Source organism: Pseudophryne corroboree, chromosome 3 (genome assembly GCF_028390025.1).
Source record: "Pseudophryne corroboree isolate aPseCor3 chromosome 3, aPseCor3.hap2, whole genome shotgun sequence".
In the NCBI taxonomy this organism is placed as follows: domain Eukaryota; kingdom Metazoa; phylum Chordata; class Amphibia; order Anura; family Myobatrachidae; genus Pseudophryne; species Pseudophryne corroboree.
This window is the reverse complement of record NC_086446.1, coordinates 304,580,074-304,597,994: the sequence shown is the minus strand read 5'-3', so window position 1 is coordinate 304,597,994 and position 17,921 is coordinate 304,580,074.

Here is a 17,921-nt window from a genome sequence, read left to right as displayed (position 1 = left end):
TAACATGTAACGTGTGGCCCTAAAGGAAAATACGTTTGTTTTTTTCACCGTCGACACTGAAGTCAGTGTCCGTGTCTGTGTCTGTGTCGACCAACTGAGGTAAATGGGCGTTTTTACAAGCCCCTGACGGTGTCTGAGACGCCTGGACAGGTACTAATTTGTTTGCCGGCCGTCTCATGTCGTCAACCGACCTTGCATCGTGTTGACATTATCACGTAATTCCTAAATAAGCCATCCATTCCGGTGTCGACTCCCTAGAGAGTGACATCACCCATACAGGCAATTTGCTCCGCCTCCTCACCAACATCGTCCTCCTACATGTCGACACACACGTACCGACACACAGCACACACACAGGGAATGCTCTGATAGAGGACAGGACCCCACTAGCCCTTTGGGGAGACAGAGGGAGAGTTTGCCAGCACACACCAAAAACGCTATAATTATACAGGGACAACCCCTTATACAAGTGTTTTCCCTTATAGCATTTTCACATATGTAATCATATCGCCAAATAAGTGCCCCCCCTCTCTGTTTTAACCCTGTTTCTGTAGTGCAGTGCAGGGGAGAGCCTGGGAGCCTTCCTCTCAGCAGAGCTGAGCAGGAAAATGGCGCCGTGTGCTGAGGAGAATAGGCCCCGCCCCCTAAAACGGCGGGCTCTTCTCCCGGAGTTTGTGAGATCTGGCAGGGGTTAAATACATCCATATAGCCTCAAGGGCTATATGTGATGTATTTTAGCCATAAAAAAGGTATAATACATTGCTGCCCAGAGCGCCCCCCCCCAGCGCCCTGCACCCTCAGTGACCGCTGGTATGAAGTGTGCTGACAACAATGGCGCACAGCTGCAGTGCTGTGCGCTACCTTATGAAGACTGAAAGTCTTCTGCCGCCTGTTTCTGGACCTCTGGACCTCTTCAACTTCGGCATCTGCAAGGGGGGTCGGCGGCGCGGCTCCGGGACGAACCCCAGGGTGAGACCTGTGTTCCGACTCCCTCTGGAGCTAATGGTGTCCAGTAGCCTAAGAATCCAATCCATCCTGCACGCAGGTGAGTTGAAATTCTCTCCCCTAAGTCCCTCGATGCAGTGAGCCTGTTGCCAGCAGGACTCACTGAAAATAAAAAAACCTAAAAAACTTTTTCTAAGCAGCTCTTTAGGAGAGCCACCTAGATTGCACCCTGCTCGGACGGGCACAAAAACCTAACTGGGGCTTGGAGGAGGGTCATAGGGGGAGGAGCCAGTGCACACCACCTGATCCTAAAGCTTTATTTTTGTGCCCTGTCTCCTGCGGAGCCGCTATCCCCCCATGGTCCTGACGGAGTCCCCAGCATCCACTTAGGACGTTAGAGAAAGCCCATTCTACCAGGAAGGTGGGCTCATCTTGGGCGGCTGCTTGAGGCGTTTCGGCGTTACAACTTTGCCGAGCGGCTACTTGGTCGGGGTCTAACACATTTGCTAAGTTCTATAAGTTTGATACCCTGGCCGATGAGGACCTGGCGTTTGCTCAGTCGGTGCTGCAGAGTCGTCCGCACTCTCCCACCCGTTCTGGAGCTATGGTATTATCCCCATGGTCCTTTTGAGTCCCCAGCATCCTCTAGGACGTAAGAGAAAATAGGATTTTGGTACTTACCAATAAATCCTTTTCTCCTAGTCCGTAGAGGATGCTGGGCGCCCGTCCCGGTGCGGACTATTACTTGCAGTGTTTTTCTTGCTGGTTAAATTGGTTTATACACGGGTTGTGTATTGTTTATTGCAGCTTGTTGCTGGTGTTAATGCATACTGTTATCTGGTTTAAAGTTACTCCGGTTGTACGGTATGTTTGTGGTGTGGGCTGGTAGTTTTGTAGCCCTTAGTTTAAACAAAAATCTTTCCTTGAAATGTCAGTCTCTCCTGGGCACAGTTCTTATAACTGGGGTCTGGAGGAGGGGCATAGAGGGAGGAGCCAGTTCACACCCAGATTAAGTCTTTTTAGTGTGCCCAAGCTCCTGCGGATCACGTCTATACCCCATGGTCCTTTTGGAGTCCTCAGCATCCTCTACGGACTAGGAGAAAAGGATTTATCGGTAAGTACCAAAATCCTATTTTTGTGGGATATCCCCTGAAGGGTTCGGTATGATATCCGGCCACATGGGATACCGTTTGTCAGTATACCTATATCGGCGTCCCGAGTGGTGGAATACCGTCAGGGGGCAAGCGCAATGAAGCCCCTTGCGGGCTCGGTGGTGATCTATGCTCGCCACAGGTTCTATTCTCCTCTGTGGGTGTCGTGGACACCCATAGAGGGGGAATCGGCTACCTCACCAGTATATCGGCAGCGGTATGTTGCTCCCATCGGGATCCCGGCGTCAGTATTGTGACAGTCGGGATCCCGAAGGGTGGTATGCTAACCGGCTACCCCCCTGAAAATACTAGTTTTATATAATTATAAACCCAACTCCAGTAATTCCATCTTGAATTCTGTAGTCAAACCCACTGGTGGCTTTCCCTTATATGTATCTTAGGCCGCAATGCCTAGAGTGTGAGTCTAAAGGTCCCGATGTTCGGTCGAGATGTTCATCTGCGATGGCATGCTTCAGCTTTCTCAGCCTTGCCGTCGCAGTGCGGCTTCTGCGACCAAGGAACGCCACTCCCAGAAAACAGGGGCATCACACCCCCGTTTTCCTGAACGCCAAGCTGACACCATCCCTCCCCGCGAACGCCTCTGCCTGTCAATCAGCCAGAGGCGTTCACATTTTAGAGAAGAGATTGCAGGACCCGTTCTGCACATGCGCAGCCCACGAACATCGGCAAAATGCAGTAAGGATTGCTTTTTCCCAGAGTAACAAACATACAGTACGTATATGAGGTATGAAAGGGAATGCCTCATTATTTTACTTTCATCCTTTATTTGTAGAGTACCAGTCTACAGCACTGTACAAAGAAAAGCAGTCTGAACAAAGAAGGCCTGCTTCAGAGCAGCATGCTACTGTATGCCGATATTCATGCAAATAGACAATATTTCTGTATATGTGTCTGAGTCGCACCACACATACGTCGACTCGCACCACATATACATCCTGAGTTGCACCACTCATACGTCTCGGGTCATGCTACACATATGTTCTTTGTCACACCACACATATGTCACACGTTGCACCACACATGCTTCCCGAATCCCACCAGACATACTTCCCGAGTGCACCACACTCACAGCACCTCACATACGTCCCGAGTCAGACCACACATACATTTCGATTCCCACCACACATACATTCTGAGTCACAACATACGTTGCACCACTATACATGAGTTGTAGATAACGTTTAGATGCATGGTAGCAGAAATATAAGGGCCGATCCTGGACAGTGACAGGGAGGTGGCTAAAAAGACTCACAGAGATGTTGCTCCATATGGGAGTGTTGCAGGCATGTATCTGACAGCTGTGGCATACAAAGTCACTGAACCACTCACAGGAGGCCATACTCAGATGGAGAAACTGCACCTGTCATAGGGATGATGCAAGTTCATATGATATGCCCAACTTTGTAGCACCCCCTTTAGAATGTAAGCTCTCATGAGTAGGGCCCCCTTCTCTTATGTGCTTTACCTTCTCTTACTTAAACCATCTTCAATGGCACTAAATCCCACAATTTTCTGCCACCCTGATACTTATTTCCGCGTCTACTACGGATACAGCTATGTTTATGTATCCTGTACTTGTACTATATTGTCTTCAACTGTAAGTCACTGTTTCCAGTTTTGCTTATTCGTTTATGTACTCTGTAATTGGGAGCTGCAGATCCATTGTGGCGCAATATAAATAAAGGATAATAATAATTTGGATTAAGACACAGACGCGTCTCTGTCCGGCGCAGAATCAGCCCGAGAGTGAAAAATACTAGGACATACAATAAAAGAAGACAAGAGAACCCGGATTCCAAAAAATAGGATTTTAATACCTACTGGTAAATCCTTTTCTCTTAGTCCGTAGAGGATGCTGGGGATGCTTCAAGAACCATGGGGTATAGACGGGATCCGCAGGAGACATGGGCCCTTTAAGACTTTAAATAGGTGTGAACTGGCTCCTCCCTCTATGCCCCTCCTCCAGACTCCAGTTATAGGAACTGTGCCCAGGGAGACGGACATTTCGTGGGAAAAGGATTTATTGTTAAACTAAGGGTGAGATACATACCAGCTCACACCACAAACACGCCGTACAACATGGCATTAGCAAAAAAACAGTCAACGGCACGAACAAAATCAGCAACAGGCTGACCAAACTGAAACACAACCTTTGTGCAACCCAAGCAATAACGATTAAGTACTGCAGATAGTGTCCGCACAGGGACGGGTGCCCAGCATCCTCTACGGACTAAGAGAAAAGGATTTACCGGTAGGTATTAAAATCCTATTTTCTCATACGTCCTAAAGGATGCTGGGGTGGTTCTAAAACCATGGGGTTTATACCAAAGCTCTAGAACAGGCGGGAGAGTGCGGATGACTCTGTAGCACTGATTGACCAAACAAGAGGTCCTCAGCCAGGGTATCAAACTTGTAAAACTTTGCAAAGGTGTTTGATCCCGACCAAGTAGCAGCTCGGCAAAGCTGTAATGCCAAGTCCCCTCGGGTAGCCGCCAAGGATAAGCCCACCTTCCTGGTAGAATGGGCCTTCACCGATTTTGGTAACGGCAATCCTGCCGTAGAATGAGCCTGCTGAATCGTATTACAGATCCAACGTGCAATAGTCTGCTTGGAAGCAGGAGCCCCAATCTTGTTGGGAGCCCACAGGACAAACAGAGCCTCTGTTTTCCTAATCTGCGCCGTTCTGGCGACATAGATTTTCAAAGCTCTGACCACATCGAGAGACTTCGATTCCGCCAAGGCGTCAGTAGCCACTGGCACCACAATAGGCTGTTTCACGTGAAACGATGAAACCACTTTTGGTAGAAATTGCTGACGAGTTCTCAACTCCGCTCTATCTGCATAGAAGATCAAATAGGGGCTTTTGTGAGACAAAGCTGCCAATTCAGACACCCACCTTGCGGATGCCAAGGCCAACAGCATGACCACTTTCCAAGTAAGGAATTTCAACTCAACCTTACGCAAAGGTTCAAACCAATGAGATTGCAGGAACTGCAACACCACATTAAGATCTCATGGTGCCACTGGGGGCACAAAGGGAGGTTGGATTTGCAGCACGCCCTTCACGAAGGTCTGAACTTCTGGAAGCGAGGCCAATTCTATCTGAAAGAAAATAGATAAGGCCGAAATTTGCACTTTAATGGAGCCTAACTTTAGGCCCGCATCCACCCCTGCTTGCAAAAAATGGAGCAAACGCCCCAGCTGAAATTCTTCCGTAGGAGCCTTCTTGGATTCACGCCAAGACACGTATTTTCTCCAAATACGGTGGTAGTGCTTCGCCGTTACTTCTTTTCTAGCCTGAAGTACAGTGGGAATGACTTCCCTGGGAATACCCTTTCGGGCTAGGATTTGGCGTTCAACCGCCATGCCGTCAAACGTAGCCACGGTAAGTCTTGATACACGCACGGCCCTTGCTGTAACAGGTCCTCTCGTAGAGGAAGAGGTCAGGGATCTTCTATGATTAATTCTTGACGATCTGGATACCAAGCCCTCCTTGGCCAGTCCGGAACAATGAGGATCGCCTGAACCTTTGTTCTTCTTATGATCTTTATCACCTTTGGAATGAGTGGAAGTGGAGGGAACACATAGACCGACTGAAACACCCACTGTGTCACCAGGGCGTCCACCGCTATTGCTTGAGGGTCCCTCGACCTGGAACAATATTTCTGAAGTTTCTTGTTGAGGCGAGACGCCATCATGTCTATTTGAGGAATCCCCCAACGACTTGTCACTTTTGCAAAGACCTCTTGATGAAGACCCCACTCTCCTGGATGGAGATCGTGTCTGCTGAGGAAGTCTGCTTCCCAGTTGTCCACTCCTGGAATGAAGACTGCTGACAGAGCGCTTGCATGTTTCTCCGCCCAGCAAAGAACTTTTGTGGCCTCCGCCATCACTGCTGTGCTCTTTGTTCCACCCTGGCGGTTTATGTACGCCACTGCTGTTACGTTGTCTGACTGAATCAAGATGGGCAGACCGCAAATAAGATGTTCCGCTTGCCGAAGGCCATTGTAAATGGCCCTTAATTCCAGAATGTTGATGTGCAGACAAGTTTCCTGCCTTGACCATTTTCCCTGGAAATTTTCCCCCTGTGTGACTGCTCCCCAGCCTCGGAGACTTGCATCCGTGGTCACCAGGATCCAATCCTGGACCCCGAACCTGCGCCCGTCTAGGAGGTGAGAACTGTGCAGTCACCACAGGAGAGACATTCTGGTCCTGGAAGATAGGATTATTTTCCAGTGCATGTGGAGGTGAGACCCGGACCACTTGTCCAACAGGTCCCACTGAAACACCCTGGCATGGAACCTTCCAAACTGAATGGCCTTGTAGGCCGCCACCATCTTCCCCAGTAACCGCATGCATTGAAGAATTGACACTCTTGCCGGTTTCAGAATCTATTTTACCATGTTCTGTATTTCCAGAGCCTTTTCCACTGGAAGAAAAAGTCTCTGTAATTCTGTATCCAGAATCATACCCAAGAACGACAGCCGTGTTGTCGGAACCAACTGTGATTTTGGCAAGTTTAGGAGTCAACCATGTTGTTGCAGAATTGTCAGGGAGAGCGTAACGTTTTTCAGTAAACGCTCCTTGGATCTCGCCTTTATCAGGAGATCGTCCAAGTACGGGATAATTGTGATTCCCTGCTTGCGCAGGAGAATCATCATTTCTGCCATAACCTTGGTGAAAATCCTCGGAGCCGTGGACAGACCAAACGGCAACATCTGAAATTGGTAATGACAATCCTGAACAGCAAACTTCAGATAAGCCTGATGTGGAGGATATATGGGGACGTGTAAGTAGGCATCTATTATGTCGACTGACACCATAAAATCCCCCTCCTCCAGACTGGAGATCACTGCTCGGAGAGATTCCATCTTGAATTTGAATTTTTTTAGATAGAAATTGAGGGATTTTAGGTTCAGAATCGGTCTGACTGAGCCATCCGGCTTCGGGACCACGGACAGGCTCGAATAAAAGCCTTCCCCCTGTTGCGACGGGGTACCGTGACAATGACTTGATTTTGACACAGCTTTAGTATCGCAGCGCAAACTACCTCTCTTTCTGGAAGAGAAGCTGGCATGGCCTATTTGAAAAATCGGTGAGGGGGCACGTCTTGAAACTCCAATTTGTAACCTTGGGTTACTATTTCTAATACCCAAGGATCCAGGGCCGAGCGAACCCAGACCTGACTAAAGAGTTGGAGACGTGCCCCACAAGTGCGGACTCCCGCAGAGGAGCCCCAGCGTCATGCAGTGGATTTGGTAGAAGCCGGGGAGGACTTCTGCTCTTGGGAACTTGCCACAGCCTGTATCCTTTTTCCCCTTCCTCTTCCTCTCGTAGCAAGGAAGGAAGACCCTCGTCCTTTTTTGTATTTATTGGGCCGAAAGGACTGCATCTGGTAGTGGGGCGTTTACTTTTGTTGTTCAGGAACATAAGGTAGGAACGATGACTTACCCGCGGTAGCCGTAGATACCAGGTCAGTGAGGCCGTCACCAAACAAGACACTACCGTTGAACGGCAGAGACTCCATAGTCTTTTTAGAGTCAGCATCAGCATTCCTTTGATGAATCCACAATGCTCTCCTAGCCGAGACTGCCATGGCATTGGCCCTTGATCCAAAAAGGCCAATATCCCTCGCAGCTTCCTTTAGATAGGCTGCAGCGCCCCTGATATGACCCAGTGTCAAAAGCACGCTATCCCTGTCCAGGGAATCCATATCAGATGACAAGTTATCCGCCCACTTTTCAATGGCGCTGCTCACCCATGCCGATGCCACGGTAGGCCTGAGCAGCGTACCTTTAGTGACATAAATGGATTTTAGTGTATTTTCCTGCTTACGATCCGCCGGATCCTTTAGGGCTGCTTTGTCAGGAGACGGAAGCGCCACCTTTTTGGACAGACACGATAGAGCTTTGTCCACCGTGGGGGTTGACTCCCACTTTTCCCTGTCCCCAGAGTGGAATGGATATGCCACTGGAATTCTCTTGGGAACCTGTGACTTCTTGTCAGGATTTTCTCGAGTTTTTTCAAAAAGAGCGTTCTGTTCATGAAAGGGAGGAAACGTCACCTCAGGTTTCTTTCCCTTAAACATGCAGACCCTAGTATCAGGAACAGCAGGGTCTTCCGTGATATGTAATACGTCTTTTATCACCACAATCATGTACTGAATACTCTTAGCCAGTTTAGGATTCAACCTGGCATCACTATAGTCGACACTGGAATCAGATTCCGTGTCGGTATCTGTATCCGCTATCTGGGTAAACGAACGCTTCTGTGACCCCAAGGGGGTCTGAACCTGCGACAATGCATCCTCCATGGATTTTCTCCATGTCTGATTCTGAGACTCAGATTTATTTAATCTTTTATTCAACCGAACCACATTTGCATTCAAAACACTCAACATGTTTACCCAATCAGCCATCAGCGGTGTCAACACAGTCACTACCACAGTTTTTGTTTCTGTCCCCACACCAGACTCCTCCTGGAAAGAGCACTCTGCCTCAGACATGTCGACACACGTGTACCGACACCCGCAACCACACTGGGCTATAGGGGACAGACCCACAGCAAAGTCTGTTAGAGAAACACAGAGGGAGTGTGCCAGCTCACAACCCAGCGCCTATCCCGTTACTGAAACGATTAAATAATGCCTCAGCCCTGTTAGCGCTTTTAATATTAATCAAACAGCACCAAAATTACTGTTTGTCCCCCCCCTCCCGTTTTGTACCCTGTTACTTGTACAGCAGTGTAGGAGGTCAGGACCAGCGTCTCTGCAGCTCTATAAAGAGAAAATGGCGCTGGTTAGAGCTGTGAGGGCTAAGCCATGCCCCCTCAACGGCACGCTTCAGTCCCGCTATTTTTTAAATCTTTATACTGGCGGGGGTCCGGTTTTAGTGCCCAGGCACTGTAAACCACTTTTGCCAGTCTTATAATGGAGGTTCATGCTGCTCAGGGCGCCCCCCCCTGCTCCCTTGCACCCTGTAGTGCCGCTGTATGTGTGTGGGAGCATGGCGTGCAGCGCGACCACTTCGTGGTACCTCAAAGACCCTGAAGTTTTCTGCCGTCACTGAAGTCTTCTGTTCTTCCTCTACTCACCCGTCGTCTGACTTCTGGCTCTGCAAGGGCGGTGACAGCGCGGCTCCGGGAACGAGCATCTAGGCGTACCTAGCGATCAGACCCTCTGGAGCTAATGGTGTCCAGTAGCCTAAGAAGCAGAGCCTTTAAACTCACAGAAGTAGGTCTGCTTCTCTCCCCTCAGTCCCACGATGCAGGGAGCCTGTTTCCAGCAGGTCTCCCTGAAAATAATAAACCTAACATAAGTCTTTTTCTGAGAAACTCTGGAGAGCTCCTCAGTGTGCATCCAGTCTCACTGGGCACAGAATCTAACTGGAGTCTGGAGGAGGGGCATAGAGGGAGGAGCCAGTTCACACCCATTTAAAGTCTTAAAGTGCCTATGTCTCCTGCGGATCCCGTCTATACCGCATGGTTCTTGAAGCATCCCCAGCATCCTCTAGGACGTATGAGAAATATATATGAACACATAGAGACGTATAAACACACTGATTATTTTGTTACAATAGCACGTATCGGGGGGTAGGATATATTAGGCAGCAAGTGAACACTCAGTTCTTGAAGTTGATGTGTTGGAAGCAGGAAAACTGGGTGGAAGGATCTGAGTGACAAGGGAAACTTGTGATACCTAGATGACTTGGTCAAACATCTGCAAAAAGACATATCCTGTGAGGTATTCCAGGTATGCAATGTTTAGTACCTACCATTAGGACTGCTTCCATAAATTTCCCCGGGCTGGTATTCCATCCCAATCTGCCTCTGGGCCCTGGCATTTAGTGGTTGTTACTTTGACACCTACCACCTACCTAAACATTGTTTCAGACCGAGTACAAACCTACATGACAAGCGTATTCCCTTATTGCAGTGGCCTCTTTCAGGAGGATAATACCACAGGACACTGTCAAAGGTCTTTGGAGTCCATAACCCAATGGGTCAGAGCTATTTTGGCGGCTCTAGAGGGAATACATCTCTCTCTCTCTCTCTCTTATTTATTACCAATTATTTATATAGCGCACACATATTCCGCAGCGCTTTACAGAGAATATTTGCCCATTCACATCAGTCCCTGCCCCAGTGGAGCTCACAACCTATATTCCGTACCACATGTACACAGACACATTCACGCTGGTATTAATTTTTTTGTTGGGAGCCAATTAATCTACCAGTATATTTTTGGATTGTGGGAGGAAACCGGAGCACCCGGAGGAAACCTACGCAAGTACAGGGAGAATATACAAACTCCACACAGTTAGGGCCATGGTGGGAATCGAACCCATGACCTCAATGCTGTGAGGCAGTAATGCTATTCTCTCTCTCTCTCTCTCTCTCTCTCATTTTAGGGAAACACTTTTGGGAAAAGCATTTACTCACACTACAACTAACAGAAAAATGTAGTCTTTCATTTTCAGTTCTTGTAAAACTAGCTGTACAATGCTACATATTCTGTATGAATGGAATGATACAACCAGTGTGACAAATACTTTTAACTTTCCAGGCACATGCATATTGGAATCATATCAGGTGTAAATTCCAAGCATTCAGATCAGCTCCACTTTGAATTCATATGATAGCAATACTGTCTACCAATTCTTCAGTGAAAGTAATTAACACAAGGGGGCAGCAGAGCTCTGATATATTTATTCGTAGTATTGCAATAGTGTTGCAATATTTAGTATCTTAAAGTAATTGGTCAAATTGTACACAATTATTCATTTTAATTCACATTTTCTGTCCTGAAGAAAGCAATTGACAAAATTAGCAAATTGTATTACAATCTTAATTCACACACAAATTTATGCATAAAAATGGATAAAAATGGAGTGTGATGGTTCTACATTGCTTTGATTATATATATATATATATATATTTATAGAATAGTGTACGTCCCGGTACTCAAACCAGAAACAAATGTTGTTTGATATAGTCAGGACCCTTTGCGTGCCACCTACTTCAGTCTCTCTCTCTATACTGTGTGTGTATATGTGTATATATATATATATATATATATATATATTTTATATATATACTTCTAGGTACGGCGGCACTCGGATATAAAGCGTTTTGTAGGCAGAAAGTACAACGTTTCGCAGAACTTTATTTCCACTCCGTCATCCGACCTGATGACGGAGTGGAAATAAAGTTCTCCGAAACGTTGTACTTTCTGCCTACAAAACGCTTTATATCCGAGTGCCGCCGTACCTGGAAGTATGTTGTGGGCCCAATTGGGCACCTAGGAGGGCACCGGCCCAGTTGTATCTTTTACTAGGAGTGCTGCCCTAATTGTGGATTTATATATATATATATATATATATATATATATATATATATATATATATATATATATATATAAATAATTATTTGTAGAGACAATGCTGAGTTATTTGTAGGAATGACATTAAGATCTGCACATAAGTTGCCAAATCATATCTGACAGTTTTTTCACTTTTTAACTCCGTTTTATTACTCTGCTTTAAAGAATATTTATCTACAGTTGCTTAATTCCAGTCCTGCTTTTGACAAGGGTTAGCTGTGTTTTGTGACTGTGTTTGTTATACTCGCAGTTTACTGATGTCATTTGATGGCCATTGGCATTAGGTTGGAAGTTTAATTTCTGGAAAAGATCCAGGGATGATTAATACCCAGAGAAACTTCCTTTACTAAGAGCCACAACACAAAGCTTAGACCCCATCCCACAAATATCCTTGTATGGGGAGAAAAAAACAAAACTGTTTCCTTAAAGTTACATGGCATTTGTCGTCAAACAGGTTACCCTTTACCGCATCTATTTGAAAAGGTTAATCAGGCACGGCTGTCAGGCCGCATTACCAGTCTCATTCTAAGCCTGCAGTGTGCCTTTGGAAAATGAAAGTCTCTATTTTCACGCTCTGTGCCCCAGACACCCGCTGAAAAGCCCAAATTCAAATCTGTTACTAGGACCCTGGTTCCCACAGGGAAAAGCACAAAGGCTCGGTAGGAAAAAGGTGACGCATTACAGCCGTGATCAGAGACCACCCAGATAATAATAGAAAGAGGGGATGGCTCGTTACAAGAGATATTATTGTGTGGACTGTGTATAGGGTGAAATCAGCTTCCTATATGTTGTTACCATCTCCAGCAACCCTATGAAGACCCCATATCAAGCACTGAATTAAACCATCTGTTACACTTTCCCAAAGACTGGTACCTGGACATACGCCAATTCTTAGAGAAGGTAAAGGGAAATAACGTTTTAGCCACAAGTTAAGCATAGTTGGAAGGCTAAGCATTGATGTCCTATTTTGTTGCTACATGGTAAACCTGGGGGACATGTAACACGATCCAGGGCCGTAACTTGGTGTGTGTGGCGGGGGCAGCACACATAGCGCTGCAGGGATAGGGGGTTCTGTTGGTGGCACTTGTCAATTATCTTTTTTAATTATGGTTACTTGCAGCTTGCCTGCCTTTTGAAGCCCAGCATCTCCTGACCGCCCCTGTCTCCTACTCTGACCCCTTCTATCACTAATATCTATACAACATTCATGAATTCAACTTGAGATTTCTTTGTTATTCAGTCACACTGTCCTTTATTACATTTCAAGATGCTGACATATCCCAGGATTCAAACCCATTGCCTGTGGCATTGCTGTCAAACAATGTATTCACCGAGTTATCTGCCCTTGCATAGAAAGGTATGCAATCTGACTATATTGCTTAGATTTTAGGCAGTGATCTCTCCGTGTGTACCCCTCACAGCGATAGCGATGCACAGCCCCGCGCATCGCTATCGCTGGTGCTAGATTGGCCACGCAGGCCAATCTAGCGGGTCGCTCACTTCACCCGCTGGGTGAAATGAGCCCCACCCCCTGTGCTGAGCGGGGGGAGAGATGTGTGCTGAGCGATTCGCTCAGCACACATCTCTACCCAGATCTGCCAGTGAGTACTGGCCTTAAGCTAGAGAATTCTAACTATCTGAAGCTTACCTTGTACTTTGTGAATAAATTATCAACATTGCGGCTGATCTGATCTATGTAGTGTGTGGCAGCAAGAGATTGGATACTACATAGATCTGCTCAATTTAAATTTAGATTTTTTTTTTTTTACAAAGTACCAGTAGCTTCATATAGTGTTCATAGCTGTTATACAGGATCACATAGCTCAATCAGTAGGGTGTTTCATTAGAATTCAACATGTCATAGATTTGAATCCTGGGTATGACAGGTAATTGAAATGTGTTATTTAATAGAAGGTATTGTAAATGATTAACAACAAATGCTCAAGTTAAGTGCATGAATGTGGTATAAAGAGGATTTGTGTCCAAATCCATTTTCTGCTGCGGGGTACACTGAGCTCCACAAGTCTGGACAATGGGGTGTAGAGTAGGATCTTGATCCGAGGCACCAACAGGCTCAAAGCTTTGACTGTTCATAGAATGCAGAGCGCCGCCTCCTCTATAACCCCGCCTCCCAGCACAGGAGCTCAGTTTGTCAGTTGGTGCTGCAGTAAGCAGGCACTTAACAGAGGGGCTGCTCCAAGCATATATATATATATATATATATATATCAATGCACGCGAGCCCTGGAAAAGATGGTAGCTTCTTACAAAGAAATTCCATTCGCCAGGTCCCATGCAAGGATTTTCCAGTGGGATCTGTTGGACAAGTGGTCCGGGTCGCATCTTCAGATGCATCGGCGGATAACCCTGTCTCCAAGGGTCAGGGTGTCGCTGTTGTGGTGGCTGCAGAGTGCTCATCTTCTAGGGGGCCGCAGATTCGGCATACGGGACTGGGTCCCGGTGACCACGGATGCCAGCCTTCGAGGCTGGGGGGCAGTCACACAGGGAAGGAACTTCCAAGGCTATGGAAAAGTCAGGAGACTTCCCTACACATAAATATTCTGGAACTGAGGGCCATTTACAATGCCCTAAGTCAGGCTAGACCCCTGCTTCAACACCGGCCGGTGCTGATCCAGTCAGACAACATCACGGCGGTCGCTCATGTAAACCGACAGGGCGGCACAAGAAGCAGGATGGCGATGGCAGAAGCCACAAGGATTCTCCGATGGGCGGAAAATCATGTGTTAGCACTGTCAGCAGTGTTCATTCCCGGAGTGGACAACTAAGAAACCTCCACCCAGGAGAGTGGGGACTTCATCCAGAAGTCTTCCAAATGATTGTACACCGTTGGGAAAGGCCACAGGTGGACATGATGGCGTCCCGCCTCAACTAAAAGTTACAAAGATATTGCGCCAGGTCAAGGACCCTCAGGCGATAGCTGTGGACACTCTGGTAACACCGTGGGTGTACCAGTTGGTGTATGTGTTCCCTTCTCTGCCTCTCTTACCCAGGGTAATGAGAATAATAAGAAGGAGAGGAGTAAGAACTATACTCATTGTTCCGGGTTGGCCAAGAAGAGCTTGGTAACCAGAACTCCAAGAAATTATCTCAGAGGACCCATGGTCTCTGCCGCTCAGACAGGACCTGCTGCAGCAGGGGGCCTGTCTGTTCCAAGACGTACCGCGGCTGCGTTGACGGCATGGCGGTTGAACGCCGGATCCTGAAGGAAAAGGGAATTCCGGAGGAAGTTATCCCTACGCCATTTGAAGCTAGGAAAGAAGTGAACGCAAACCATTATCACCGCATATGGCGGAAATATGTTGCATACTGTGAGGCCAGGAAGGCCCCAAAGGAGAAATTTCAGCTAGGTCGATTTCTGCACTTCCTACAGTCAGAGGTGACTATGGGCCTAAAATTGGGTTCCATTAAGGTCCAGATTTCGGCTCTATCGATTTTCTTCTAAAATTGAACTGGCTTCACTGCCTGAAGTTCAGACTTTTGTTAAGGGAGTGCTGCATAGTCAGCCCCCGTTTGTGCCTCCAGTGGCACCGTGGGATCTCAACGTGGTGTTGGATTTCCTGAAGTCACATTGGGTTGAGCCACTTAAATCCGTGAAGCTATAATACCTCACGTGGAAAGTGGTCATTCTGTGGGCCTTGGCGTCGGCCAGGCGTGTATCAGAATTGGCGGCTTTGTCATACAAAAGCCCTTATCTGTATTTTATATGGATAAGGCGGAATTGAGGACTCGTTCCCAATTCCTTCCTAAGGTGGTCTAATTTTTTAATGTGAACCAACCTATTGTGGTGCCTGCGGCTACTTGGGACTTGGAGGATTCCAAGTTACTGGATGTAGTCAGGGCCCTGAAAATTATATGTTTCCAGGACAGCTGGAGTCAGGAAAACTGACTCGCTATTTCTCCTGTATGCACCCAACAAGCTGGGTGCTCCTGCTTCTAAGCAGACGATTGCTCGCTGGATCTGTAGCACGATTCAACTTGCACATTCTGCGGCTGGACTGCCGCACCCTAATTCTGTAAAAGCCCATTCCACGAGAAAAGTGGGCTCTTCTTGGGCGGCTGCCCGAAGGGTCTCGGCTTTACAACTTTGCCGAGCTGATACTTGGTCGGGTTAAAACATTTTTGTAAGAGTCTACAAGTTTGATACCCTGGCTGAGGAGGACCTAGAGTTTGCTCATTCGGTGCTGCAGAGTCATCCGCACTCTCCCGCCCGTTTGGGAGCTTTGGTATAATCCCCATGGTCCTTACGGAGTCCCAGCATCCACTTAGGACGTCAGAGAAAATAAGATTTTACTCACCGGTAAATCTATTTCTCGTAGTCCATAGTGGATGCTGGGCGCCCATCCCAAGTGCGGATTGTCTGCAATACTTGTTTATAGTTATTGCCTTACTAAAGGGTTATTGTTGAGCCCTCTGTTGAGAGGCTCAGTTATATTTCATACTGTTAACTGGGTATAGTATCACGAGTTATACGGTGTGATTGGTGTGGCTGGTTCGAGTCTTACCCGGGATTAAAAATCCTTCCTTATTGTGTCAGCTCTTCCGGGCACAGTATCCTAACTGAGGTCTGGAGGAGGGTCTTGGTGGGAGGAGCCGGTGCACACCAGGTAGTCCTAAAGCTTTCTTTAGTTGTGCCCAGTCTCCTGCGGAGCCGCTAATCCCCATGGTCCTTACGGAGTCCCAGCATCCACTATGGACTACGAGAAATAGATTTACCAGTGAGTAAAATCTTATTTAATATAATATACACAAATCAGCTTGCTGGGGTGTCACTCAATCTTCATGTTTAGGAGAATATCCTTCGGCATGAATGCATAAAGTGGTACTTAAAAGTGCACTCACCGGTCCATATTGTGGTCAGCAAAGAGGGTTTATTGTGGCAAAGAGAGAAACATCATTCCGACGTTTCGGCCCCCTATTTACATATAAAATACACACACATTTAAAGACCACTGCATTAAAACGAGTTTTATGGTAAGAACTTACCCTTGTTAAAACTCTTTCTGCGAGGTACACTGGGCTCCACAAGTCTGGACAATGGGGTGTAGAGTAGGATCTTGATCCGAGGCACCAACAGGCTCAAAGCTTTGACTGTTCCCAGAATGCAGAGAGCCGCCTCCTCTATAACCCCGCCTCCCAGCACAGGAGCTCAGTTGGTCAGTTGGTGCTGCAGTAAGCAGGCACTTAACAGAGGGGCTGCTCCAAGCAGCCCTAAGAAAAGCTTTTTATGAGGTAAAAAGTGAAGACTTCAAGGGCAGCAGCGGTGGTAAATGTCTTCTGACATTCTTTGCTGCAGCTCCAGCTCTCCCCAGCGACGCTGTACACTCCCGAGCCCTGGTTGCCGGGTACCTACAGCGGAGGCTCCGGTTTACTTCACGTTAGGCACACACGGCTGGGGCTCTCCAGGATCGCGTGGCCGCGCTTCGGGAGGTGGTAAGTGGGTCCCGCTCGCGGGATCCGGTCTTTATTGCGATCCGGCGCGGTCAGTGGGAGGCGGGGCGCGCGCACTGGCGGTGGACACTGTGGATACAGGTGATCCCACTAGATCACCAGGGAATGGGCGCAGGTCAGGTTTTCTCTTAAAACCGATTTTAATATCGCCAACAGTACCCGGTGGTTTTGCCAGCAAGGGGGATAAGGCTTAGACCTGAAGCCCCTCCCCCAGCCCCAGGGCGCCATTTCCAGCAAGTGTTCCCGCCCTGGAGCTGCATCTCTGTCTTTCCTCACTCCCTGTCAGTGTCTGCGGCGCCATTACTCCGCAGCTCACTGTTCCTGGGACTGCTTGCGCAAATCCTCCTATATAAAGCCGCCTGGTTGTCAGTGCTGTGACTTTACATGACACTTAAGTATTCTACCTGCCTTTTTAGTCAGTGTTAGTTAAGAAAGAGTGCATTTAGTCAAGGGTTTATAGTACAATTACCCTGTGATATACATCCAGTTTCTTACTGTGTAGTGTTATATCTATTGACTATATAGCTTTGTAAGCTAGTCCAGTGCAGTATTATTGTCTGTAATAACCTCTGCATTGTACAAACTGTGACTATCTGTGTGTGCATTTGATAGCTGAGTGGTGTCCATCTCGTGTCTTTCACTCAACTTGCCATCCCTATATTCTATAACCTGGGGGGGCTTGGTGCGTCAGGTGTTATTTAATATAGGATTTTCACAAAGATATACTGTATTACGTATTTTTCTCTCTGATTTAGTCACCATATCTCTCCTTTATCTCTGCTGGTGCTGACTACACTGCGCAGGGGTTTGGGTTTAGGGATATAGTGCTCCTAATAATTGTACTGTGTTACCTCATACTGCAAGTTATATCATGTCTGCTTCTGAGGGTAACGGTTCTGGGGCGGAACACACTGCTGGTGTTGCTGAAGCCACAGGCACATATGGGGAGAATATAGC